Genomic DNA, 26,981 nt, shown 5'->3' on the forward strand with positions numbered 1-26,981 from the left:
CCCTTGCTAGTTTTCTGTGTGGCATTCTGTGTCTGTCCCATTGTGGGTGGAGTAATACTGAGTGTCCTTGTGACATTGTTCAGCCATGTGAGCTTCCCAGCACGGGTGTTGCGGGGCCCGGGACTCTGGGCTGTTTGAGGGCCATGCTGTAGCTTTCAACACAGCCTGGATGCTGATATTGGTCTCGCTGACACACAGCACCCTGCGCCATCGGAACCGGGACACCAGCCGTGATTCGGCACCAACCGACAGCAGAGTGGCGCAGCGGAAGCGTGCTGGGCCCATAACCCAGAGGTCGATAGATCGAAGCCATCCTCTGCTATTAGCAGTCTTATTTACACCAACAATAAAAACCTCTATTGCTGCACACAATCAAATCGCACTTATTCTTATCACACTTTACTTACACCAACTTCCTGCTTGCAATACACAACACGGATAAATTATGAATTAAATTTATATTGGGAGTGTTCCAACAAAGATCTATTAATTAGTGTTGCCCTGTGAACAGGTAGCTTCTTCTGATCTGGTGGGTTGCATCAGAAGAGAGTTGCCGATCACGAATTTAATTTCCTTTTGTTTCCCCTTTTATTTAAAAGACCAAGCCTCATTTCATTCACCAGTTACTATTTTCAGATTCCTCAACCGATTGCTGTGGTAGCGTGGCCGAGCGGTTTAAGGCGCTGGATTTAAGTTCCCGTTTCTTCGGAGACGCGGTTCAGAATCCCACCGCTGCCAGTTATGGTTGAATTTATAAATTTCGTTTCACAGGAAGCGTTATACTATGCAGGCCAGACAGTTTTGCCAATAACTATATCACTTCTTAAACTTTCGATGCTATCATTTCTGTTCACGCACACGTCTCCACGTGCGCTGTATCTCACTTACTCAGATTCCACCACTTCTTACAATTTTGTTGCTACTTGCTGCCACCGCCGCTTCCCTGTTCGCCCTTCTAAACTTCCCGGTTGAACAGCACCTCCCCTCTGCTCCTGCGCTCCATTCCGATTATTATATCACGAATATATTCTCAAGCTGACACAGAGGGAGAAATAGACTGGATTTTAGGCGGTTTTATTTTTCCAGAGAGCAGTAATGCGTTGCACTCCGGTGTTGTGGGAGCTGACTCTCTGATCGCCTTCAAGAAGGATGGGAAAAAACATGGCAGATGGAAGTTAACGCAGAGAAGTGTGACGTTATATATTTTGTTAGGACGAATGAGGAGAGGCAAAATCAACGAAATGGTAGAATTTCAGACGGGTGCATGAACAGAGAGACCCGGCGGTGTATGTGCACAAATCTTTGATGCTGGCAGGACACGGCTGTTAAAAAGCACATGGGAACCTTGGCTTTATCAACAGAGGAATAGAGAAGAAAACTAAAGAAGTTATGCTAAATCTTCCTAAAACACTGGTTACCCTCAGCGGGACTATTGTGTTCAATTATGGCATACACTTTGGGAAGGATGGCTAGGCCTTGGAGAGGGTGCAGGGCAGATTTCTAGAATGGTACCAAGTTATGTGGAGAGATTGGAGAACCTGGGATTGTTCTCCTTAAAGCAGAAACGGTAGAGATTTTCAAAAACTTGAAGTGGTGTGATAGGTCAAGTAGGAAAACTATTTCCTCTGACAATTGGAAAGGTAACCAGAGATAATAGATGTAATATATACTGGCGCGCAGGCGCTTGTTAAGTGCTGGAACACATTACCTAAAATGGTAGTGGAGTCAGATTCAAAGCAACCTCAAAAGGCAATTGGACATGTTTTTGAACTGCAATAATCTGCAGGCTTGTGGGAAAAACGCTAGGGTGTGGGATGAAATTTGACAGTTCTTTCGAAGAGCCGGCACAGGCATGACAGTCTATGACTTTAACTCCTCCATAATGTTAAAGGACTACATGCGCTCTACTCTCAGTCTATTATTTTTCCTATAGGGACGAGGCCAAATATTTCCAGAAGACGTCCTTCTCATTTCCCCTTCCACTGTTCCTGACGATGCCAGAATTCTTCTCTTCACCCACAGTTGCTTCAGGCGCTCCTTCTTCAGCACATACTGAGAAAACACAGGGAGATCAGAAAGAAGAGGCTGCCAGGTCTTCTGTACTGCATTACAATATGGTACCAGTAGGGGATATAGCTCAGTGGTAGAGTGTATGCTTCGCATGTATGAAATTCTGGGTTCACTTCCCAGCCTCTCCAAATGTTGTTTTCTGCAAAATGTTGTTTTAGGCGTTCCAGAATCTGAGGCCTCGGTTAAACATTTTTTCCAGTCCTTAAAATCTATCGACCGCGCCACTCATGCCGCCACTCTCGCAACCACCATCTCACAGCCACTTCCCCGTTTGCCCTGACAGACTTCCCTGTTGAAAAGCGCATCTGATCTGCTCCTGTGCTCCAATCCGTTTAATATAACAAGAATAACAAGAACCAGGGCAGCACGGTGGCATCGTGGTTAGCACCTGTTACCTCACAGCGTCAGGTAATCCAGGTTCGCAATCCGGCTTCACGTGACTGTCTGTGCAGAGTTTGCACATTCTGCCCGTGTTTGTGTGGGTTTTCTCCGGGTGCTCCGGTTTTCTCCCACAGTCCAAAATATGTGCGGGTTAGGTTGATTGGCTATGATAAATTGACCCTTAATTTAGGGGGATTAAATACGTGGGGTTACAGGGATAGGGTGGGATATGTGTCGGTGCGGGCTCAATGGGCCGAAATGGCCTTTATCTGCAATGTGGGGTTTCTGTGATTCTCTGAATATATTATCAATCTACACAGGGAACGTTACTTTAAGACAACGATAGGAGAAAATACACAGGTGGCGAGCTGGACTGTCTGTTCAGGGTAAGGGTTAGCTTTGTTTTTCATTCCATTAGTCTGAGGAACTTGTGATTGTGAGAGCAAATATTTCCTATTATCTATTGTATAAAAATGGAGTTCTTGTTTCCGTGAAATGGACAGTGGTGAGCATACTGCTGCTGCCTTCTTGCTTCCAATGGGAACAATCGCTTCAGCGATCAGTCTCATGCTTGGCACCCTGGATAATCTACTTCCCTTTTACCAATATTCCAAGTGCGGCTTTCTTGCCATTAAAATCCACCTGGAAAATCGGCGACAGTAGATAATCCATTCTGAACATCATTTTCTACACTTTCCTCAGTTTATCAATTTAATTGATAAGAACGGAAAGATTTGAAGCAATAACAATTGCCAGAGAACGTCAGCTTACTTGCATCACCCCGCACCCCGATCATGAGACAACAACCAACAAATCACATACAGCGGTTCGAGAACGCCCCCATTACATCTGTCCAATCAGGGCCTGAGGATTGAGATGCTCCGTCACATGCAGTTCCAGTACGTTGGAGGACACAGCTGTGAGCGGATGACTTGTTGCTGTCGCTTGCGCCGCGGCCGAGAAGCGAGCAGCCCCTGCAATCTCTTGTTTTCAGCCAAATGCTAGAGGTATGAATTTCTAATGACAAAATCTTTGACGCTAACTGATTTGGTTGCTGTATTTGAATGCGGTTTAGTGCCTCGCACGGGCCTTGTGATTTTCTTTTTGCGTACGGTTTGCAGTGTGTGATCGCTTAACATTTTGCGACTGAAATTAAATGCAATATCTGATTCAAATTGTTGCTTCAGATGGCGTTCGGTCAAATTGAGGAAATTCGACACTACGAACGGGATTCAAATCGCCTTTTCTCTTGTGTGCTGCTTTTGTCCCTTTGTATGGCCGCGTGCCTCAGGGAATGTGGTTGGAGAATAAATCTTTGGCTGCATTGTTTTTCCTGCTGATTGTCCATCCAGCTAAACATAGTTTTCTGTGGTGAAATGAATTCAGCAGACGCTACTAAGGAAGAACATATAAATTCTTTCATGGCTTGACTGGGCGGATTCTGAGAGGTTGTTTACCCTGGCTGTGGAGCTCGAACTAGGGGTCAAAGTTTCAGAATAAGGGGCCGGCCATTTAAGATTGAGATGAGGAGAAATTGCTTCATTGTAAGGGTTGTGTATCTTTGGAGTTTTCTAACGCAGAGGGCTGTGTTCAGTGGTTCAGTCGTTGAGTACATTCCTAACTGAGATGGATATGTACATTATGGAAATCAAGGTATATGGGGCTAGGTCGGTAATTTTCAGTTGAGGTAGAGGATCAGCCATGATCTTATTGAATGGCGGAGCATGATCGAGGGCCGCATGGCCAAATCCTGCTCCTATTTCTTATGATCTAATGTACCGATTTAAGCCGGCGGTGTTGAGAACTGTGGCTCGTCTGGCTTAGTTCATTAAATAAGCATCGCAGTAGGAAGCAGCATCAACTGGAAGATGGCTGCGCGGAAGACGTGCATTTTCTTCAATGGGTTGCAAAATAAAATATTTTCGACTGTTAAAATTGCTTTGACGGTTTCAAGAGCGTTAAATAACGTAGTATTCTCCTTTGGCTTAGGCCTCTCGTAATGTCATAATGGGGTGAAGTGCTTGTTATACTTTCTGCTTGAAACTTTGTATCTCGGCAGAGGAACCGAAAGGCAGCAGTTCAAATTAAGTAAAAACCGATCATTTGGGACAACGTCCTCGGTGCCGTCGTCGGCAGGATTCGAACCTGCGCGGGGAAACCCCAATGGATTTCTAGTCCATCGCCTTAACCACTCGGCCACGACTACCCTGACGGTGGTTTGGACCCACGCAGCTTCTCATTTGCTTCGAAATCGGTGCCTCTGCTGTGAACACTCTGGCACATAATCACATGGGTTCATGTGGAATAATTCCAATTGCAAACATGTTCGTGTCTGTCTCTGTGGCGCAATGGGCCAGCACGTTCGGCTGTTAACTGAAAGGATGGTGGTTTGAGCCCACCCAGAGACGTGAGTAACTTTTAATTTTTGCAAACTCATCTGTTGTTTAAAAATGGAGTCTTTGATTCCGTGAAATGAACAGTGGTGAGCATACTGCTGCTGCCTTCCTGTTTCCAATGGGAACAATCGCTTCATCGAGCAGTCTTCTGCCAGGCAGCATGGATATTCTACATCCCTTATACCAATACTCCAAGTGCAGCGTTCTTGCATTAAAATCCAGCAGGAAAATCGGCCACAGTGGATAATCCATTCTGAAAACCCTTTTCTACACTTTCCTCAGGTTTACACATACATGGATTAGAATGGAAAGCTTGCAACTATTACAATTGCCAGAGAACTGCAGCTTCCTTGCATCGCTCTGCACCCTGATCACATGACAACAACCAACCAATCACATAGAGCAGCGCGAGAACACCCCCATTGAATGTGTCCAATCAGGGCCTGAGGATTGAACTGCTCTGTCACATGCAGTTCCAGTACGTTGGAGGACTCAGCTGTGAGCGGATGACTTGTTGCTGTCGCTGGCGCCGCGGCCGAGAAGCGAGCAGCCCTGCAATCTCTTGTTTTCAGCCAAATGCTAGAGGTTTGAATTTCTAATGACAAAATCTTTGACGCTAACTGATTTGGTTGCTGTATTTGAATGCGGTTTAGTGCCTCGCACGGGTCTTGTGATTTTCTTTTTGCGTACGGTTTGCAGTGTGTGATCGCTTAACATTTTGCGACTGAAATTAAATGCAATATCTGATTCAAATTGTTGCTTCATATGGCGTTCGGTCAAATTGAGGAAATTCGACACTACGAACGGGATTCAAATCGCCTTTTCTCTTGTGTGCTGCTTTTGTCCCTTTGTATGGCCGCGTGCCGCAGGGAATGTGGTTGGAGAATAAATCTTTGGCTGCATTGTTTTTCCTGCTGGTTGACCATCCAGCTAAACATAGTTTTCTGTGGTGAAATGAATTCAGCAGACGCTACGAAGGAAAAACTTTATAATTCTTTCATGGCTTGACTGGGCGGATTCTGACAGGTTGTTTACCCTGGCTGTGGAGCCCGAACTAGGGGTCAAAGTTTCAGAATAAGGGGCCGGCCATTTAAGATTGAGATGAGGAGAAATTGCTTCATTGTAAGGGTTGTGTATCTTTGGAGTTTTCTAACGCAGAGGGCTGTGTTCAGTGGTTCAGCCGTTGAGTACATTCCTAACTGAGATGGATATGTACATTACGGAAATCAAGGTATATGGGGCTAGGTCGGTAATTTTCAGTTGAGGTAGAGGATCAGCCATGATCTTATTGAATGGCGGAGCATGATCGAGGGCCGCATGGCCAAATCCTGCTCCTATTTCTTATGATCTAATGTACCGATTTAGGCCGGCGGTGTTGAGAACTGTGGCTCGTCTGGCTTAGTTCATTAAATAAGCATTGCAGTAGGAAGCAGCATCAACTGCAAGATGGCTGCGTGGAAGACGTGCATTTTCTTCAATGGGTAGCAAAATAAAATATTTTCGACGGTTAAAATTGCTTTGACGGTTTCAAGAGCGTTAAATAACGTAGTATTCTCCTTTGGCTTAGGCCTCTCGTAATGTCATAATGGGATGAAGTGCTTGTTATACTTTCTGATTGAAACTTTGTTTGATTGTAGCTTTGAATCTCGGCAGAGGAACCGAAAGGCAGCAGTTCAAATTAAGTAAAAACCGATCATTTGGGACGACGTCCTCGGTGCTGTAGTCGGCAGGATTCCGAACCTGCGCGGGGAAAACCCAATGGATTTCTAGTCCATCGCCTTAACCACTCGGCCACGACTACCCTGAAGGTGGTTTGGACCCACGCAGCTTCTCATTTGCTTCGAAATCGGTGCCTCTGCTGTGAACACTCTGGCACATAATCACATGGGTTCATGTGGAATAATTCCAATTGCAAACATGTTCGTGTCTGTCTCTGTGGCGCAATGGGCCAGCGCGTTCGGCTGTTAACTGAAAGGTTGGTGGTTCGAGCCCACCCAGAGACGTGAGTAGCTTTTAATTTTTGCAAACTCATCTGTTGTTTAAAAATGGAGTCTTTGATTCCGTGAAATGAACAGTGGTGAGCAAACTGCTGCTGCCTTCCTGTTTCCAATGGGAACAATCGCTTCATCGAGCAGTCTTCTGCCAGGCAGCATGGATATTCTACATCCCTTATACCAATACTCCAAGTGCAGCGTTCTTGCATTAAAATCCAGCAGGAAAATCGGCCACAGTGGATAATCCATTCTGAAAACCCTTTTCTACACTTTCCTCAGGTTTACACATACATGGATTAGAATGGAAAGCTTGCAACTATTACAATTGCCAGAGAACTGCAGCTTCCTTGCATCGCTCTGCACCCTGATCACATGACAACAACCAACCAATCACATAGAGCGGCGCGAGAACACCCCCATTGAATGTGTCCAATCAGGGCCTGAGGATTGAACTGCTCTGTCACATGCAGTTCCAGTACGTTGGAGGACTCAGCTGTGAGCGGATGACTTGTTGCTGTCGCTGGCGCCGCGGGCGAGAAGCGAGCAGCCCCTGCAATCTCTTGTTTTCAGCCAAATGCTAGAGGTATGAATTTCTAATGACAAAATCTCTGACGCTAACTGATTTGGTTGCTGTATTTGAATGCGGTTTAGTGCCTCGCACGGGCCTTGTGATTTTCTTTTTGCGTGCGGTTTGCAGTGTGTGATCGCTTAACATTTTGCGACTGAAATTAAATGCAATATCTGATTCAAATTGTTGCTTCATATGGCGTTCGGTCAAATTGAGGAAATTCGACACTACGAACGGGATTCAAATCGCCTTTTCTCTTGTGTGCTGCTTTTGTCCCTTTGTATGGCCGCGTGCCTCAGGGAATGTGGTTGGAGAATAAATCTTTGGCTGCATTGTTTTTCCTGCTGGTTGTCCATCCAGCTAAACATAGTTTTCTGTGGTGAAATGAATTCAGCAGACGCTACGAAGGAAGAACATATAAATTCTTTCATGGCTTGACTGGGCGGATTCTGAGAGGTTGTTTACCCTGGCTGTGGAGCCCGAACTAGGGGTCAAAGTTTCAGAATAAGGGGCCGGCCATTTAAGATTGAGATGAGGAGAAATTGCTTCATTGTAAGGGTTGTGTATCTTTGGAGTTTTCTAACGCAGAGGGCTGTGGTGGTTCAGTCGTTGAGTACATTCCTAACTGAGATGGATATGTACATTACGGAAATCAAGGTATATGGGGCAAGGTCGGTAACTTTCAGTTGAGGTAGAGGATCAGCCATGATCTTATTGAATGGCGGAGCATGATCGAGGGCCGCATGGCCAAATCCTGCTCCTATTTCTTATGATCTAATGCAGCGATTTAGGCCGGCGGTGTTGAGAACTGTGGCTCGTCTGCCTTAGTTCATTAAATAAGCATCGCAGTAGGAAGCAGCATCAACTGGAAGATGGCTGCGTGGAAGACGTGCATTTTCTTCAATGGGTTGCAAAATAAAATATTTTCGACGGTTAAAATTGCTTTGACGGTTCCAAGAGCGTTAAATAACGTAGTATTCTCCTTTGGCTTAGGCCTCTCGTAATGTCATAATGGGGTGAAGTGCTTTTTATACTTTCTGCTTGAAACTTTGTTTGATTGTAGCTTTGAATCTCGGCAGAGAAACCGAAAGGCAGCAGTTCAAATTAAGTAAAAACCGATCATTTGGGACGACGTCCTCGGTGCCGCAGTCGGCAGGATTCGAACCTGCGCGGGTAAACCCCAATGGATTTCTAGTCCATCGCCTTAACCACTCGGCCACGACTACCCTGACAGTGGTTTGGACCCACGCAGCTTCTCATTTGCTTCGAAATCGGTGCCTCTGCTGTGAACACTCTGGCACATAATCACATGGGTTCATGTGGAATAATTCCAATTGCAAACATTTTCGTGTCTGTCTCTGTGGCGCAATGGGCCAGCACGTTCGGCTGTTAACTGAAAGGTTGGTGGTTCGCGCCCACCCAGAGACGTGAGTAACTTTAAATTTTTGCAAACTCATCTATTGTTTAAAAATGGAGTCTTTGATTCCGTGAAATGAACAGTGGTGAGCATACTGCTGCTGCCTTCCTGTTTCCAATGGGAACAATCGCTTCATCGATCAGTCTTCTGCCAGGCAGCATGGATATTCTACATCCCTTATACCAATACTCCAAGTGCATCGTTCTTGCATTAAAATCCAGCAGGAAAATCGGCCAGAGTGGATAATCCATTCTGAAAACCCTTTTCTACACATTCCTCAGGTTTACACATACTTGGATTAGAATGGAAAGCTTGCAACTATTACAATTGCCAGAGAACTGCAGCTTCCTTGCATCGCCCTGCACCCTGATCACATGACAACAACCAACCAATCACATAGAGCGGCGCGAGAACACCCCCATTGAATGTGTCCAATCAGGGCCTGAGGATTGAACTGCTCTGTCACATGCAGTTCCAGTAAGTTGGAGGACTCAGCTGTGACCGGATGACTTGTTGCTGTCGCTAGCGCCGCGGCCGAGAAGCGAGCAGCCCCTGCAATCTCTTGTTTTCAGCCAAATGCTAGAGGTATGAATTTCTAATGACAAAATCTTTGACGCTAACTGATTTGGTTGCTGTATTTGAATGCGGTTTAGTGCCTCGCACGGGCCTTGTGATTTTCTTTTTGCGTGCGGTTTGCAGTGTGTGATCGCTTAACATTTTGCGACTGAAATTAAATGCAATATCTGATTCAAATTGTTGCTTCATATGGCGTTCGGACAAATTGAGGAAATTCGACACTACGAACGGCATTCAAATCGCCTTTTCTCTTGTGTGCTGCTTTTGTCCCTTTGTATGGCCGCGTGCCTCAGGGAATGTGGTTGGAGAATAAACCTTTGGCTGCATTATTTTTCCTGCTGGTTGTCCATCCAGCTAAACATAGTTTTCTGTGGTGAAATCAATTCAGCAGACGCTACGAAGGAAGAACATATAAATTCTTTCATGGCTTGACTGGGCGGATTCTGAGAGGTTGTTTACCCTGGATGTGGAGCCCGAACTAGGGGTCAAACTTTCAGAATAAGGGGCCGGCCATTTAAGATTGAGATGAGGAGAAATTGCTTCATTGTAAGGGTTGTGTATCTTTGGAGTTTTCTAACGCAGAGGGCTGTGGTGGTTCAGTCGTTGAGTACATTCCTAACTGAGATGGATATGTACATTACGGAAATCAAGGTATATGGGGCAAGGTCGGTCATTTTCAGTTGAGGTAGAGGATCAGCCATGATCTTATTGAATGGCGGAGCATGATCGAGGGCCGCATGGCCAAATCCTGCTCCTATTTCTTATGATCTAATGCACCGATTTAGGCCGGCGGTGTTGAGAACTGTGGCTCGTCTGCCTTAGTTCATTAAATAAGCATCGCAGTAGGAAGCAGCATCAACTGGAAGATGGCTGCGCGGAAGACGTGCGTTTTCTTCAATGGGTTGCAAAATAAAATATTTTCGACGGTTAAAATTGCTTTGACGGTTTCAAGAGCGTTAAATAACGTAGTATTCTCCTTTGGCTTAGGCCTCTCGTAATGTCATAATGGGGTGAAGTGCTTGTTATACTTTCTGCTTGAAACTTTGTTTGATTGTAGCTTTGAATCTCGGCAGAGGAACCGAAAGGCAGCAGTTCAAATTAAGTAAAAAGCGATCATTTGGGACGACGTCCTCGGTGCCGTAGTCGGCAGGATTCGAACCTGCGCGGGGAAACCCCAATGGATTTCTAGTCCATCGCCTTAACCACTCGGCCACGACTACCCTGACAGTGGTTTGGACCCACGCAGCTTCTCATTTGCTTCGAAATCGGTGCCTCTGCTGTGAACACTCTGGCACATAATCACATGGGTTCATGTGGAATAATTCCAATTGCAAACATTTGCGTGTCTGGCTCTGTGGCGCAATGGGCCAACGCGTTCGGCTGTTAACTGAAAGGTTGGTGGTTCGAGCCCACCCAGAGACGTGAGTAACTTTTAATTTTTGCAAACTCATCTATTGTTTAAAATTGGAGTCTTTGATTCCGTGAAATGAACAGTGGTGAGCATACTGCTGCTGCCTTCCTGTTTCCAATGGGAACAATCGCTTCATCGATCAGTCTTCTGCCAGGCAGCATGGATATTCTACATCCCTTATACCAATACTCCAAGTGCAGCGTTCTTGCATTAAAATCCAGCAGGAAAATCGGCCACAGTGGATAATCCATTCTGAAAACCCTTTTCTACACTTTCCTCAGGTTTACACATGCATGGATTAGAATGGAAAGCTTGCAACTATTACAATTGCCAGAGAACTGCAGCTTCCTTGCATCGCTCTGCACCCTGATCACATGACAACAACCAACCAATCACATAGAGCGGCGCGAGAACACCCCCATTGAATGTGTCCAATCAGGGCCTGAGGATTGAACTGCTCTGTCACATGCAGTTCCAGTACGTTGGAGGACTCAGCTGTGAGCGGATGACTTGTTGCTGTCGCTAGCGCCGCGGCCGGGAAGCGAGCAGCCCCTGCAATCTCTTGTTTTCAGCCAAATGCTAGATGTATGAATTTCTAATGACAAAATCTTTGACGCTAACTGATTTGGTAGCTGTATTTGAATGCGGTTTAGTGGATCGCACGGGCCTTGTGATTTTCTTTTTGCGTACGGTTTGCAGTGTGTGATCGCTTTACAATTTGCGACTGAAATTAAATGCAATATCTGATTCAAATTGTTGCTTCATATGGCGTTCGGTCAAATTGAGGAAATTCGACACTACGAACGGCATTCAAATCGCCTTTTCTCTTGTGTGCTGCTTTTGTCCCTTTGTATGGCCGCGTGCCTCAGGGAATGTGGTTGGAGAATAAACCTTTGGCTGCATTGTTTTTCCTGCTGGTTGTCCATCCAGCTAAACATAGTTTTCTGTGGTGAAATCAATTCAGCAGACGCTACGAAGGAAGAACATATAAATTCTTTCATGGCTTGACTGGGCGGATTCTGAGAGGTTGTTTACCCTGGATGTGGAGCCCGAACTAGGGGTCAAACGTTCAGAATAAGGGGCCGGCCATTTAAGATTGAGATGAGGAGAAATTGCTTCATTGTAAGGGTTGTGTATCTTTGGAGTTTTCTAACGCAGAGGGATGTGGTGGTTCAGTCGTTGAGTACATTCCTAACTGAGATGGATATGTACATTACGGAAATCAAGGTATATGGGGCTAGGTCGGTAATTTTCAGTTGAGGTAGAGGATCAGCCATGATCTTATTGAATGGCGGAGCATGATCGAGGGCCGCATGGCCAAATCCTGCTCCTATTTCTTATGATCTAATGCACCGATTTAGTCCGGCGGTGTTGAGAACTGTGGCTCGTCTGCCTTAGTTCATTAAATAAGCATCGCAGTAGGAAGCAGCATCAACTGGAAGATGGCTGCACGGAAGACGTGCGTTTTCTTCAATGGGTTGCAAAATAAAATATTTTCGACGGTTAAAATTGCTTTGACGGTTTCAAGAGCGTTAAATAACGTAGTATTCTCCTTTGGCTTAGGCCTCTCGTAATGTCATAATGGGGTGAAGTGCTTGTTATACTTTCTGCTTGAAACTTTGTTTGATTGTAGCTTTGAATCTCGGCAGAGGAACCGAAAGGCAGCAGTTCAAATTAAGTAAAAAGCGATCATTTGGGACGACGTCCTCGGTGCCGTAGTCGACAGGATTCGAACCTGCGCGGGGAAACCCCAATGGATTTCTAGTCCATCGCCTTAACCACTCGGCCACGACTACCCTGACAGTGGTTTGGACCCACGCAGCTTCTCATTTGCTTCGAAATCGGTGCCTCTGCTGTGAACACTCTGGCACATAATCACATGGGTTCATGTGGAATAATTCCAATTGCAAACATTTTCGTGTCTGTCTCTGTGGCGCAATGGGCCAGCGCGCTCGGCTGTTTAACTGAAAGGTTGGTGGTTCGAGCCCACCCAGAAACGTGAGTAACTTTTAATTTTTGCAAACTCATCTATTGTTTCAAAATGGAGCCTTTGATTCCGTGAAATGAACAGTGGTGAGCATACTGCTGCTGCCTTCCTGTTTCCAATGGGAACAATCGCTTCATCGATCAGTCTTCTGCCAGGCAGCATGGATATTCTACATCCCTTATACCAATACTCCAAGTGCAGCGTTCTTGCATTAAAATCCAGCAGGAAAATCGGCCACAGTGGATAATCCATTCTGAAAACCCTTTTCTACACTTTCCTCAGGTTTACACATACATGGATTAGAATGGAAAGCTTGCAACTATTACAATTGCCAGAGAACTGCAGCTTCCTTGCATCGCTCTGCACCCTGATCACATGACAACAACCAACCAATCACATAGAGCGGCGCGAGAACACCCCCATTGAATGTGTCCAATCAGGGCCTGAGGATTGAACTGCTCTGTCACATGCAGTTCCAGTACGTTGGAGGACTCAGCTGTGAGCGGATGACTTGTTGCTGTCGCTAGCGCCGCGGCCGGGAAGCGAGCAGCCCCTGCAATCTCTTGTTTTCAGCCAAATGCTAGATGTATGAATTTCTAATGACAAAATCTTTGACGCTAACTGATTTGGTAGCTGTATTTGAATGCGGTTTAGTGGCTCGCACGGGCCTTGTGATTTTCTTTTTGCGTACGGTTTGCAGTGTGTGATCGCTTTACAATTTGCGACTGAAATTAAATGCAATATCTGATTCAAATTGTTGCTTCATATGGCGTTCGGTCAAATTGAGGAAATTCGACACTACGAACGGCATTCAAATCGCCTTTTCTCTTGTGTGCTGCTTTTGTCCCTTTGTATGGCCGCGTGCCTCAGGGAATGTGGTTGGAGAATAAACCTTTGGCTGCATTGTTTTTCCTGCTGGTTGTCCATCCAGCTAAACATAGTTTTCTGTGGTGAAATCAATTCAGCAGACGCTACGAAGGAAGAACATATAAATTCTTTCATGGCTTGACTGGGCGGATTCTGAGAGGTTGTTTACCCTGGATGTGGAGCCCGAACTAGGGGTCAAACGTTCAGAATAAGGGGCCGGCCATTTAAGATTGAGATGAGGAGAAATTGCTTCATTGTAAGGGTTGTGTATCTTTGGAGTTTTCTAACGCAGAGGGATGTGGTGGTTCAGTCGTTGAGTACATTCCTAACTGAGATGGATATGTACATTACGGAAATCAAGGTATATGGGGCTAGGTCGGTAATTTTCAGTTGAGGTAGAGGATCAGCCATGATCTTATTGAATGGCGGAGCATGATCGAGGGCCGCATGGCCAAATCCTGCTCCTATTTCTTATGATCTAATGCACCGATTTAGGCCGGCGGTGTTGAGAACTGTGGCTCGTCTGCCTTAGTTCATTAAATAAGCATCGCAGTAGGAAGCAGCATCAACTGGAAGATGGCTGCGCGGAAGACGTGCGTTTTCTTCAATGGGTTGCAAAATAACATATTTTCGACGGTTAAAATTGCTTTGACGGTTTCAAGAGCGTTAAATAACGTAGTATTCTCCTTTGGCTTAGGCCTCTCGTAATGTCATAATGGGGTGAAGTGCTTGTTATACTTTCTGCTTGAAACTTTGTTTGATTGTTGCTTTGAATCTCGGCAGAGGAACCGAAAGGCAGCAGTTCAAATTAAGTAAAAAGCGATCATTTGGGACGACGTCCTCGGTGCCGTAGTCGGCAGGATTCGAACCTGCGCGGAAAAAACCCCAATGGATTTCTAGTCCATCGCCTTAACCACTCGGCCACGACTACCCTGACAGTGGTTTGGACCCACGCAGCTTCTCATTTGCTTCGAAATCGGTGCCTCTGCTGTGAACACTCTGGCACATAATCACATGGGTTCATGTGGAATAATTCCAATTGCAAACATTTTCGTGTCTGTCTCTGTGGCGCAATGGGCCAGCGCGTTCGGCTGTTAACTGAAATGGTTGGTGGTTCGAGTCCACCCAGAGACGTGAGTAACTTTTAATTTTTGCAAACTCATCTATTGTTTAAAAATGGAGTCTTTGATTCCGTGAAATGAACAGTGGTGAGCATACTGCTGCTGCCTTCCTGTTTCCAATGGGAACAATCGCTTCATCGATCAGTCTTCTGCCAGGCAGCATGGATATTCTACATCCCTTATACCAATACTCCAAGTGCAGCGTTCTTGCATTAAAATCCAGCAGGAAAATCGGCCACAGTGGATAATCCATTCTGAAAACCCTTTTCTACACTTTCCTCAGGTTTACACATACATGGATTAGAATGGAAAGCTTGCAACTATTACAATTGCCAGAGAACTGCAGCTTTCTTGCATCGCCCTGCACCCTGATCACATGACAACAACCAACCAATCACATAGAGCGGCGCGAGAACACCCCCATTGAATGTGTCCAATCAGGGCCTGAGGATTGAACTGCTCTGTCACATGCAGTTCCAGTAAGTTGGAGGACTCAGCTGTGACTGGATGACATGTTGCTGTCGCTAGCGCCGCGGCCGAGAAGCGAGCAGCCCCTGCAATCTCTTGTTTTCAGCCAAATGCTAGAGGTATGAATTTCTAATGACAAAACCTTTGACGCTAACTGATTTGGTTGCTGTATTTGAATGCGGTTTAGTGCCTCGCACGGGCCTTGTGATTTTCTTTTTGCGTGCGGTTTGCAGTGTGTGATCGCTTAACATTTTGCGACTGAAATTAAATGCAATATCTGATTCAAATTGTTGCTTCATATGGCGTTCGGTCAAATTGAGGAAATTCGACACTACGAACGGGATTCAAATCGCCTTTTCTCTTGTGTGCTGCTTTTGTCCCTTTGTATGGCCGCGTGCCTCAGGGAATGTGGTTGGAGAATAAATCTTTGGCTGCATTGTTTTTCCTGCTGGTTGTCCATCCAGCTAAACATAGTTTTCTGTGGTGAAATGAATTCAGCAGACGCTAAGAAGGAAGAACATATAAATTCTTTCATGGCTTGACTGGGCGGATTCTGAGAGGTTGTTTACCCTGGCTGTGGAGCCCGAACTAGGGGTCAAAGTTTCAGAATAAGGGGCCGGCCATTTAAGATTGAGATGAGGAGAAATTGCTTCATTGTAAGGGTTGTGTATCTTTGGAGTTTTCTAACGTAGAGGGCTGTGGTGGTTCAGTCGTTGAGTACATTCCTAACTGAGATGGATATGTACATTACGGAAATCAAGGTATATGGGGCAAGGTCGGTAACTTTCAGTTGAGGTAGAGGATCAGCCATGATCTTATTGAATGGCGGAGCATGATCGAGGGCCGCATGGCCAAATCCTGCTCCTATTTCTTATGATCTAATGTAGCGAATTAGGCCGGCGGTGTTGAGAACTGTGGCTCGTCTGCCTTAGTTCATTAAATAAGCATCGCAGTAGGAAGCAGCATCAACTGGAAGATGGCTGCGCGGAAGACGTGCATTTTCTTCAATGGGTTGCAAAATAAAATATTTTCGACGGTTAAAATTCCTTTGACGGTTCCAAGAGCGTTAAATAACGTAGTATTCTCCTTTGGCTTAGGCCTCTCGTAATGTCATAATGGGGTGAAGTGCTTGTTATACTTTCTGCTTGAAACTTTGTTTGATTGCAGCTTTGAATCTCGGCAGAGGAACCGAAAGGCAGCAGTTCAAATTAAGTAAAAAGCGATCATTTGGGACGACGTCCTCGGTGCCGTAGTCGGCAGGATTCGAACCTGCGCGGGGAAACCCCAATGGATTTCTAGTCCATCGCCTTAACCACTCGGCCACGACTACCCTGACAGTGGTTTGGACCCACGCAGCTTCTCATTTGCTTCGAAATCGGTGCCTCTGCTGTGAACACTCTGGCACATAATCACATGGGTTCATGTGGAATAATTCCAATTGCAAACATTTTCGTGTCTGTCTCTGTGGCGCAATGGGCCAGCGCGTTCGGCTGTTAACTGAAATGGTTGGTGGTTCGAGTCCACCCAGAGACGTGAGTAACTTTTAATTTTTGCAAACTCATCTATTGTTTAAAAATGGAGTCTTTGATTCCGTGAAATGAACAGTGGTGAGCATACTGCTGCTGCCTTCCTGTTTCCAATGGGAACAATCGCTTCATCGATCAGTCTTCTGCCAGGCAGCATGGATATTCTACATCCCTTATACCAATACTCCAAGTGCAGCGTTCTTGCATTAAAATCCAGCAGGAAAATCGGCCACAGTGGATAATCCATTCTGAAAACCCTTTTCTACACTTTCCTCAGGTTTACACATACATGGATTAGAATGGAAAGCTTGCAACTATTACAATTGCCAGAGAACTGCAGCTTTCTTGCATCGCCCTGCACCCTGATCACATGACAACAACCAACCAATCACATAGAGCGGCGCGAGAACACCCCCATTGAATGTGTCCAATCAGGGCCTGAGGATTGAACTGCTCTGTCACATGCAGTTCCAGTAAGTTGGAGGACTCAGCTGTGACTGGATGACATGTTGCTGTCGCTAGCGCCGCGGCCGAGAAGCGAGCAGCCCCTGCAATCTCTTGTTTTCAGCCAAATGCTAGAGGTATGAATTTCTAATGACAAAACCTTTGACGCTAACTGATTTGGTTGCTGTATTTGAATGCGGTTTAGTGCCTCGCACGGGCCTTGTGATTTTCTTTTTGCGTGCGGTTTGCAGTGTGTGATCGCTTAACATTTTGCGACTGAAATTAAATGCAATATCTGATTCAAATTGTTGCTTCATATGGCGTTCGGTCAAATTGAGGAAATTCGACACTACGAACGGGATTCAAATCGCCTTTTCTCTTGTGTGCTGCTTTTGTCCCTTTGTATGGCCGCGTGCCTCAGGGAATGTGGTTGGAGAATAAATCTTTGGCTGCATTGTTTTTCCTGCTGGTTGTCCATCCAGCTAAACATAGTTTTCTGTGGTGAAATGAATTCAGCAGACGCTAAGAAGGAAGAACATATAAATTCTTTCATGGCTTGACTGGGCGGATTCTGAGAGGTTGTTTACCCTGGCTGTGGAGCCCGAACTAGGGGTCAAAGTTTCAGAATAAGGGGCCGGCCATTTAAGATTGAGATGAGGAGAAATTGCTTCATTGTAAGGGTTGTGTATCTTTGGAGTTTTCTAACGTAGAGGGCTGTGGTGGTTCAGTCGTTGAGTACATTCCTAACTGAGATGGATATGTACATTACGGAAATCAAGGTATATGGGGCAAGGTCGGTAACTTTCAGTTGAGGTAGAGGATCAGCCATGATCTTATTGAATGGCGGAGCATGATCGAGGGCCGCATGGCCAAATCCTGCTCCTATTTCTTATGATCTAATGTAGCGAATTAGGCCGGCGGTGTTGAGAACTGTGGCTCGTCTGCCTTAGTTCATTAAATAAGCATCGCAGTAGGAAGCAGCATCAACTGGAAGATGGCTGCGCGGAAGACGTGCATTTTCTTCAATGGGTTGCAAAATAAAATATTTTCGACGGTTAAAATTCCTTTGACGGTTCCAAGAGCGTTAAATAACGTAGTATTCTCCTTTGGCTTAGGCCTCTCGTAATGTCATAATGGGGTGAAGTGCTTGTTACACTTTCTGCTTGAAACTTTGTTTGATTGCAGCTTTGAATCTCGGCAGAGGAACCGAAAGGCAGCAGTTCAAATTAAGTAAAAAGCGATCATTTGGGACGACGTCCTCGGTGCCGTAGTCGGCAGGATTCGAACCTGCGCGGGGAAACCCCAATGGATTTCTAGTCCATCGCCTTAACCACTCGGCCACGACTACCCTGACAGTGGTTTGGACCCACGCAGCTTCTCATTTGCTTCGAAATCGGTGCCTCTGCTGTGAACACTCTGGCACATAATCACATGGGTTCATGTGGAATAATTCCAATTGCAAACATTTTCGTGTCTGTTTCTGTGGCGCAATGGGCCAGCGCGTTCGGCTGTTAACTGAAAGGTTGGTGGTTCGTGCCCACCCAGAGACGTGAGTAAATTTTAATTTTTGCAAACTCATCTATTGTTTAAAAATGGAGTCTTTGATTCCGTGAAATGACCAGTGGTGAGCATACTGCTGCTGCCTTCCTGTTTCCAATGGGAACAATCGCTTCATCGATCAGTCTTCTGCCAGGCAGCATGGATATTCTACATCCCTTATACCAATACTCCAAGTGCAGCGTTCTTGCATTAAAATCCAGCAGGAAAATCGGCCACAGTGGATAATCCATTCTGAAAACCCTTTTCTACACTTTCCTCAGGTTTACACATACATGGATTAGAATGGAAAGCTTGCAACTATTGCAATTGCCAGAGAACTGCAGCTTCCTTGCATCGCCCTGCACCCTGATCACATGACAACAACCAACCAATCACATAGAGCGGCGCGAGAACACCCCCATTGAATGTGTCCAATCAGGGCCTGAGGATTGAACTGCTCTGTCACATGCAGTTCCAGTAAGTTGGAGGACTCAGCTGTGACCGGATGACTTGTTGCTGTCGCTAGCGCCGCGGCCGAGAAGCGAGCAGCCCCTGCAATCTCTTGTTTTCAGCCAAATGCTAGAGGTATGAATTTCTAATGACAAAATCTTTGACGCTAACTGATTTGGTTGCTGTATTTGAATGCGGTTTAGTGCCTCGCACGGGCCTTGTGATTTTTTTTTTGCGTGCGGTTTGCTGTGTGTGATCGCTTAACATTTTGCGACTGAAATTAAATGCAATATCTGATTCAAATTGTTGCTTCATATGGCGATCGGTCAAATTGAGGAAATTCGACACTACGAACGGGATTCAAATCGCCTTTTCTCTTGTGTGCTGCTTTTGTCCCTTTGTATGGCCGCGTGCCTCAGGGAATGTGGTTGGAGAATAAATCTTTGGCTGCATTGTTTTTCCTGCTGGTTGTCCATCCAGCTAAACATAGTTTTCTGTGGTGAAATGAATTCAGCAGACGCTAAGAAGGAAGAACATATAAATTCTTTCATGGCTTGACTGGGCGGATTCTGAGAGGTTGTTTACCCTGGCTGTGGAGCCCGAACTAGGGGTCAAAGTTTCAGAATAAGGGGCCGGCCATTTAAGATTGAGATGAGGAGAAATTGCTTCATTGTAAGGGTTGTGTATCTTTGGAGTTTTCTAACGTAGAGGGCTGTGGTGGTTCAGTCGTTGAGTACATTCCTAACTGAGATGGATATGTACATTACGGAAATCAAGGTATATGGGGCAAGGTCGGTAACTTTCAGTTGAGGTAGAGGATCAGCCATGATCTTATTGAATGGCGGAGCATGATCGAGGGCCGCATGGCCAAATCCTGCTCCTATTTCTTATGATCTAATGTAGCGAATTAGGCCGGCGGTGTTGAGAACTGTGGCTCGTCTGCCTTAGTTCATTAAATAAGCATCGCAGTAGGAAGCAGCATCAACTGGAAGATGGCTGCGCGGAAGACGTGCATTTTCTTCAATGGGTTGCAAAATAAAATATTTTCGACGGTTAAAATTCCTTTGACGGTTCCAAGAGCGTTAAATAACGTAGTATTCTCCTTTGGCTTAGGCCTCTCGTAATGTCATAATGGGGTGAAGTGCTTGTTATACTTTCTGCTTGAAACTTTGTTTGATTGCAGCTTTGAATCTCGGCAGAGAAACCGAAAGGCAGCAGTTCAAATTAAGTAAAAACCGATCATTTGGGACGACGTCCTCGGTGCCGCAGTCGGCAGGATTCGAAACTGCGCGGGTAAACCCCAATATGATTTCTAGTCCATCGCCTTAACCACTCGGCCACGACTACCCTGACAGTGGTTTGGCCCCACGCAGCTTCTCATTTGCTTCGAAATCGGTGCCTCTGCTGTGAACACTCTGGCACATAATCGCATGGGTTCATGTGGAATAATTCCAATTGCAAACATTTTGGTGTCTGTCTCTGTGGCGCAATGGGCCAGCGCGTTCGGCTGTTAACTGAAATGTTCGTGGTTCGAGCCCACCCAGAGACGTGAGTAACTTTTAATCTTTGCAAACACATCTATTGTTTAAAAATGGAGTCTTTGATTCCGTGAAATGAACAGTGGTGAGCATACTGCTGCTGCCTTCCTGTTTCCAATGGGAACAATCGCTTCATCGATCAGTCTTCTGCCAGGCAGCATGGATATTCTACATCCCTTATACCAATACTCCAAGTGCAGCGTTCTTGCATTAAAATCCAGCAGGAAAATCGGCCACAGTAGATAATCCATTCTGAAAACCCTTTTCTACACTTTCCTCAGGTTTACACATACATGGATTAGAATGGAAAGCTTGCAACTATTACAATTGCCAGAGAACTGCAGCTTCCTTGCATCGCCCTGCACCCTGATCACATGACAACAACCAACCAATCACATAGAGCGGCGCGAGAACACCCCCATTGAATGTGTCCAATCAGGGCCTGAGGATTGAACTGCTCTGTCACATGCAGTTGCAGTAAGTTGGAGGACTCAGCTGTGACCGGATGACTTGTTGCTGTCGCTAGCGCCGCGGCCGAGAAGCGAGCAGCCCCTGCAATCTCTTGTTTTCAGCCAAATGCTAGAGGTATGAATTTCTAATGACAAAATCTTTAACGCTAACTGATTTGGTTGCTGTATTTGAATGCGGTTTAGTGCCTCGCACGGGCCTTGTGATTTTCTTTTTGCGTGCGGTTTGCAGTGTGTGATCTCTTAACATTTTGCGACTGAAATTAAATGCAATATCTGATTCAAATTGTTGCTTCATATGGCGTTCGGTCAAATTGAGGAAATTCGACACTACGAACGGGATTCAAATCGCCTTTTCTCTTGTGTGCTGCTTTTGTCCCTTTGTATGGCCGCGTGCCTCAGGGAATGTGGTTGGAGAATAAATCTTTGGCTGCATTGTTTTTCCTGCTGGTTGTCCATCCAGCTAAACATAGTTTTCTGTGGTGAAATGAATTCAGCAGACGCTACGAAGGAAGAACATATAAATTCTTTCATGGCTTGACTGGGCGGATTCTGAGAGGTTGTTTACCCTGGCTGTGGAGCCCGAACTAGGGGTCAAAGTTTCAGAATAAGGGGCCGGCCATTTAAGATTGAGATGAGGAGAAATTGCTTCATTGTAAGGGTTGTGTATCTTTGGAGTTTTGTAACGCAGAGGGCTGTGGTGGTTCAGTCGATGAGTACATTCCTAACTGAGATGGATATGTACATTACGGAAATCACGGTATATGGGGCAAGGTCGGTAACTTTCAGTTGAGGTAGAGGATCAGCCATGATCTTATTGAATGGCGGAGCATGATCGAGGGCCGCATGGCCAAATCCTGCTCCTATTTCTTATGATCTAATGTAGCGATTTAGGCCGGCGGAGTTGAGAACTGTGGCTCGTCTGCCTTAGTTCATTAAATAAGCATCGCAGCAGGAAGCAGCATCAACTGGAAGATGGCTGCGCGGAAGACGTGCATTTTCTTCAATGGGTTGCAAAATAAAATATTTTCGACGGTTAAAATTGCTTTGACGGTTCCAAGAGCGTTAAATAACGGAGTATTCTCCTTTGGCTTAGGCCTCTCGTAATGTCATAATGGGGTGAAGTGCTTGTTATACTTTCTGCTTGAAACTTTGTTTGATTGCAGCTTTGAATCTCGGCAGAGAAACCGAAAGGCAGCAGTTCAAATTAAGTAAAAAACAATCATTTGGGACGACGTCCTCGGTGCCGCAGTCGGCAGGATTCGAACCTGCGCGGGTAAACCCCAATGGATTTCTAATCCATCGCCTTAACCACTCGGCCACGACTACCCTGACAGTGGTTTGGACCCACGCAGCTTCTCATTTGCTTCGAAATCGGTGCCTCTGCTGTGAACACTCTGGCACATAATCACTTGGGTTCATGTGGAATAATTCCAATTGCAAACATTTTCGTGTCTGTCTCTGTGGCGCAATGGGCCAGCGCGTTCGGCTGTTAACTGTAAAAGTTGGTGGTTCGAGCCCACCCAGAGACGTGAGTAACTTTAAATTTTTGCAAACTCATCTATTGTTTAAAAATGGAGTCTTTGATTCCGTGAAATGAACAGTGGTGAGCATACTGCTGCTGCCTTCCTGTTTCCAATGGGAACAATCGCTTCATCGATCAGTCTTCTGCCAGGCAGCATGGATATTCTACATCCCTTATACCAATACTCCAAGTGCAGCGTTCTTGCATTAAAATCCAGCAGGAAAATCGGCCACAATGGATAATACATTCTGAAAACCCTTTTCTACACTTTCCTCAGGTTTACACATACTTGGATTAGAATGGAAAGCTTGTAACTATTACAATTGCCAGAGAACTGCAGCTTCCTTGCATCGCCCTGCACCCTGATCACATGACAACAACCAACCAATCACATAGAGCGGCGCGAGAACACCCCCATTGAATGTGTCCAATCAGGGCCTGAGGATTGAACTGCTCTGTCACATGCAGTTCCAGTAAGTTGGAGGACTCAGCTGTGACCGGATGACTTGTTGCTGTCGCTAGCGCCGCGGCCGAGAAGCGAGCAGCCCCTGCAATCTCTTGTTTTCAGCCAAATGCTAGAGGTATGAATTTCTAATGACAAAATCTTTGATGCTAACTGATTTGGTTGCTGTATTTGAATGCGGTTTAGTGCCTCGCACGGGCCTTGTGATTTTCTTTTTGCGTGCGGTTTGCAGTGTGTGATCGCTTAACATTTTGCGACTGAAATTAAATGCAATATCTGATTCAAATTGTTGCTTCATATGGCGTTCGGTCAAATTGAGGAAATTCGACACTACGAACGGCATTCAAATCGCCTTTTCTCTTGTGTGCTGCTTTTGTCCCTTTGTATGGCCGCGTGCCTCAGGGAATGTGGTTGGAGAATAAACCTTTGGCTGCATTCTTTTTCCTGCTGGTTGTCCATCCAGCTAAACATAGTTTTCTGTGGTGAAATCAATTCAGCAGACGCGACGAAGGAAGAACATATAAATTCTTTCATGGCTTGACTGGGCGGATTCTGAGAGGTTGTTTACCCTGGATGTGGAGCCCGAACTAGGGGTCAAACTTTCAGAATAAGGGGCCGGCCATTTAAGATTGAGATGAGGAGAAATTGCTTCATTGTAAGGGTTGTGTATCTTTGGAGTTTTCTAACGCAGAGGGATGTGGTGGTTCAGTCGTTGAGTACATTCCTAACTGAGATGGATATGTACATTACGGAAATCAAGGTATATGGGGGCAAGGTCGGTAATTTTCAGTTGAGGTAGAGGATCAGCCATGATCTTATTGAATGGCGGAGCATGATCGAGGGCCGCATGGCCAAATCCTGCTCCTATTTCTTATGATCTAATGCACCGATTTAGGCCGGCGGTGTTGAGAACTGTGGCTCGTCTGCCTTAGTTCATTAAATAAGCATTGCAGTAGGAAGCAGCATCAACTGGAAGATGGCTGCGCGGAAGACGTGCGTTTTCTTCAATGGGTTGCAAAATAAAATATTTTCGACGGTTAAAATTGCTTTGACGGTTTCAAGAGCGTTAAATAACGTAGTATTCTCCTTTGGCTTAGGCCTCTCGTAATGTCATAATGGGGTGAAGTGCTTGTTATACTTTCTGCTTGAAACTTTGTTTGATTGTAGCTTTGAATCTCGGCAGAGGAACCGAAAGGCAGCAGTTCAAATTAAGTAAAAAGCAATCATTTGGGACGACGTCCTCGGTGCCGTAGTCGGCAGGATTCGAACCTGCGCGGGGAAACCCCAATGGATTTCTAGTCCATCGCCTTAACTACTCGGCCACGACTACCCTGACAGTGGTTTGGACCCACGCAGCTTCTCATTTGCTTCGAAATCGGTGCCTCGGCTGTGAACACTCTGGCACATAATCACATGGGTTCATGTGGAAAATTTCCAATTGCAAACATTTTCGTGTCTGTCTCTGTGGCGCAATGGGCCAACGCGTTCGGCTGTTAACTGAAAGGTTGGTGGTTCGAGCCCACCCAGAGATGTGAGTAACTTTTAATTTTTGCAAACTCATCTATTGTTTAAAAATGGAGTCTTTGATTCCGTGAAATGAACAGTGGTGAGCATACTGCTGCTGCCTTCCTGTTTCCAATGGGAACAATCGCTTCATCGATCAGTCTTCTGCCAGGAAGCATGGATATTCTACATCCCTTATACCAATACTCCAAGTGCAGCGTTCTTGCATTAAAATCCAGCAGGAAAATCGGCCACAGTGGATAATCCATTCTGAAAACCCTTTTCTACACTTTCCTCAGGTTTACACATAAATGGATTAGAATGGAAAGCTTGCAACTATTACAATTGCCAGAGAACTGCAGCTTCCTTGCATCGCTCTGCACCCTGATCACATGACAACAACCAACCAATCACATAGAGCGGCGCGAGAACACCCCCATTGAATGTGTCCAATCAGGGCCTGAGGATTGAACTGCTCTGTCACATGCAGTTCCAGTACGTTGGAGGACTCAGCTGTGAGCGGATGACTTGTTGCTGTCGCTAGCGCCGCGGCCGGGAAGCGAGCAGCCCCTGCAATCTCTTGTTTTCAGCCAAATGCTAGAGGTATGAATTTCTAATGACAAAATCTTTGACGCTAACTGATTTGGTAGCTGTATTTGAATGCGGTTTAGTGGCTCGCACGGGAATTGTGATTTTCTTTTTGCGTACGGTTTGCAGTGTGTGATCGCTTTACAATTTGCGACTGAAATTAAATGCAATATCTGATTCAAATTGTTGCTTCATATGGCGTTCGGTCAAATTGAGGAAATTCGACACTACGAACGGCATTCAAATCGCCTTTTCTCTTGTGTGCTGCTTTTGTCCCTTTGTATGGCCGCGTGCCTCAGGGAATGTGGTTGGAGAATAAACCTTTGGCTGCATTGTTTTTCCTGCTGGTTGTCCATCCAGCTAAACATAGTTTTCTGTGGTGAAATCAATTCAGCAGACGCTACGAAGGAAGAACATATAAATTCTTTCATGGCTTGACTGGGCGGATTCTGAGAGGTTGTTTACCCTGGATGTGGAGCCCGAACTGGGGGTCAAACTTTCAGAATAAGGGGCCGGCCATTTAAGATTGAGATGAGGAGAAATTGCTTCATTGTAAGGGTTGTGTATCTTTGGAGTTTTCTAACGCAGAGGGATGTGGTGGTTCAGTCGTTGAGTACATTCCTAACTGAGATGGATATGTACATTACGGAAATCAAGGTATATGGGGCAAGGTCGGTAACTTTCAGTTGAGGTAGAGGATCAGCCATGATCTTATTGAATGGCGGAGCATGATCGAGGGCCGCATGGCCAAATCCTGCTCCTATTTCTTATGATCTAATGTAGCGATTTAGGCCGGCGGTGTTGAGAACTGTGGCTCGTCTGCCTTAGTTCATTAAATAAGCATCGCAGTAGGAAGCAGCATCAACTGGAAGATGGCTGCGCGGAAGACGTGCATTTTCTTCAATGGGTTGCAAAATAAAATATTTTCGACGGTTAAAATTGCTTTGACGGTACCAAGAGTGTTAAATAACGTATTATTCTCTTTTGGCTTAGGTCTCTCGTAATGTCATAATGGGGTGAAGTGCTTGTTATACTTTCTGCTTGAAACTTTGTTTGATTGTAGATTTGAATCTCGGCAGAGGAACCGAAAGGCAGCAGTTCAAATTAAGTAAAAAGCGATCATTTGGGACGACGTCCTCGGTGCCGTAGTCGGCAGGATACGAACCTGCGTGGGGAAACCCCAATAGATTTCTAGTCCATCGCCTTAACCACTCGGCCACGACTACCATGACAGTGGTTTGGACCCACGCAGCTTCTCATTTGCTTCGAAATCGGTGCCTCTGCTGTGAACACTCTGGCACATAATCACATGGGTTCATGTGGAATAATTCCAATTGCAAACATTTGCGTGTCTGTCTCTGTGGCGCAATGGGCCAACGCGTTCGGCTGTTAACTGAAAGGTTGGTGGTTCGAGCCCACCCAGAGACGTGAGTAACTTTTAATTTTTGCAAACTCATCTATTGTTTAAAAATGGAGTCTTTGATTCCGTGAAATGAACAGTGGTGAGCATACTGCTGCTGCCTTCCTGCTTCCAATGGGAACAATCGCTTCATCGATCAGTCTTCTGCCAGGCAGCCTGGATTTTCTGCTTCCCTTATATACCAATATACCAAGTGCAGCGTTCTTGCATTAAAATCTAGCAGGAAAATCGGCCACAGTGGATAATCCATTCTGAATACCCT

General features: G+C 45.6%; 13 non-coding genes across 13 annotated transcripts; 4 read left to right on the top strand and 9 right to left on the bottom strand.

The window, feature by feature from the left end:
- Positions 1-4,575: 4,575 nt before the first annotated feature.
- Positions 4,576-4,657, bottom strand: trnas-aga (transfer RNA serine (anticodon AGA)). Its single transcript has one exon. It is a non-coding gene; the product is annotated as a tRNA-Ser (tRNA).
- Positions 4,658-6,776: 2,119 nt separating this feature from the next.
- Positions 6,777-6,850, top strand: trnan-guu (transfer RNA asparagine (anticodon GUU)). The gene has a single exon. It is a non-coding gene; the product is annotated as a tRNA-Asn (tRNA).
- Positions 6,851-8,553: 1,703 nt separating this feature from the next.
- Positions 8,554-8,635, bottom strand: trnas-aga (transfer RNA serine (anticodon AGA)). The gene has a single exon. It is a non-coding gene; the product is annotated as a tRNA-Ser (tRNA).
- Positions 8,636-10,540: 1,905 nt separating this feature from the next.
- On the bottom strand, positions 10,541-10,622 carry trnas-aga (transfer RNA serine (anticodon AGA)). Its single transcript has one exon. It is a non-coding gene; the product is annotated as a tRNA-Ser (tRNA).
- Positions 10,623-12,527: 1,905 nt separating this feature from the next.
- trnas-aga (transfer RNA serine (anticodon AGA)) lies at positions 12,528-12,609 on the bottom strand. Its single transcript has one exon. It is a non-coding gene; the product is annotated as a tRNA-Ser (tRNA).
- Positions 12,610-14,515: 1,906 nt separating this feature from the next.
- trnas-aga (transfer RNA serine (anticodon AGA)) lies at positions 14,516-14,598 on the bottom strand. Its single transcript has one exon. It is a non-coding gene; the product is annotated as a tRNA-Ser (tRNA).
- Positions 14,599-14,726: 128 nt separating this feature from the next.
- trnan-guu (transfer RNA asparagine (anticodon GUU)) lies at positions 14,727-14,801 on the top strand. The gene has a single exon. It is a non-coding gene; the product is annotated as a tRNA-Asn (tRNA).
- A 1,703-nt stretch (positions 14,802-16,504) lies between these two features.
- On the bottom strand, positions 16,505-16,586 carry trnas-aga (transfer RNA serine (anticodon AGA)). Its single transcript has one exon. It is a non-coding gene; the product is annotated as a tRNA-Ser (tRNA).
- Positions 16,587-16,714: 128 nt separating this feature from the next.
- trnan-guu (transfer RNA asparagine (anticodon GUU)) lies at positions 16,715-16,789 on the top strand. The gene has a single exon. It is a non-coding gene; the product is annotated as a tRNA-Asn (tRNA).
- A 1,703-nt stretch (positions 16,790-18,492) lies between these two features.
- trnas-aga (transfer RNA serine (anticodon AGA)) lies at positions 18,493-18,574 on the bottom strand. The gene has a single exon. It is a non-coding gene; the product is annotated as a tRNA-Ser (tRNA).
- A 3,893-nt stretch (positions 18,575-22,467) lies between these two features.
- trnas-aga (transfer RNA serine (anticodon AGA)) lies at positions 22,468-22,549 on the bottom strand. The gene has a single exon. It is a non-coding gene; the product is annotated as a tRNA-Ser (tRNA).
- A 1,907-nt stretch (positions 22,550-24,456) lies between these two features.
- On the bottom strand, positions 24,457-24,538 carry trnas-aga (transfer RNA serine (anticodon AGA)). Its single transcript has one exon. It is a non-coding gene; the product is annotated as a tRNA-Ser (tRNA).
- A 2,115-nt stretch (positions 24,539-26,653) lies between these two features.
- Positions 26,654-26,727, top strand: trnan-guu (transfer RNA asparagine (anticodon GUU)). Its single transcript has one exon. It is a non-coding gene; the product is annotated as a tRNA-Asn (tRNA).
- Positions 26,728-26,981: the final 254 nt, after the last annotated feature.

The sequence above is a fragment of the Somniosus microcephalus genome, unplaced genomic scaffold (assembly GCF_052327205.1).
Source record: "Somniosus microcephalus isolate GS21.2 unplaced genomic scaffold, FLI_Smic_1.0 unresolved_chr9, whole genome shotgun sequence".
Classification (NCBI taxonomy): domain Eukaryota; kingdom Metazoa; phylum Chordata; class Chondrichthyes; order Squaliformes; family Somniosidae; genus Somniosus; species Somniosus microcephalus.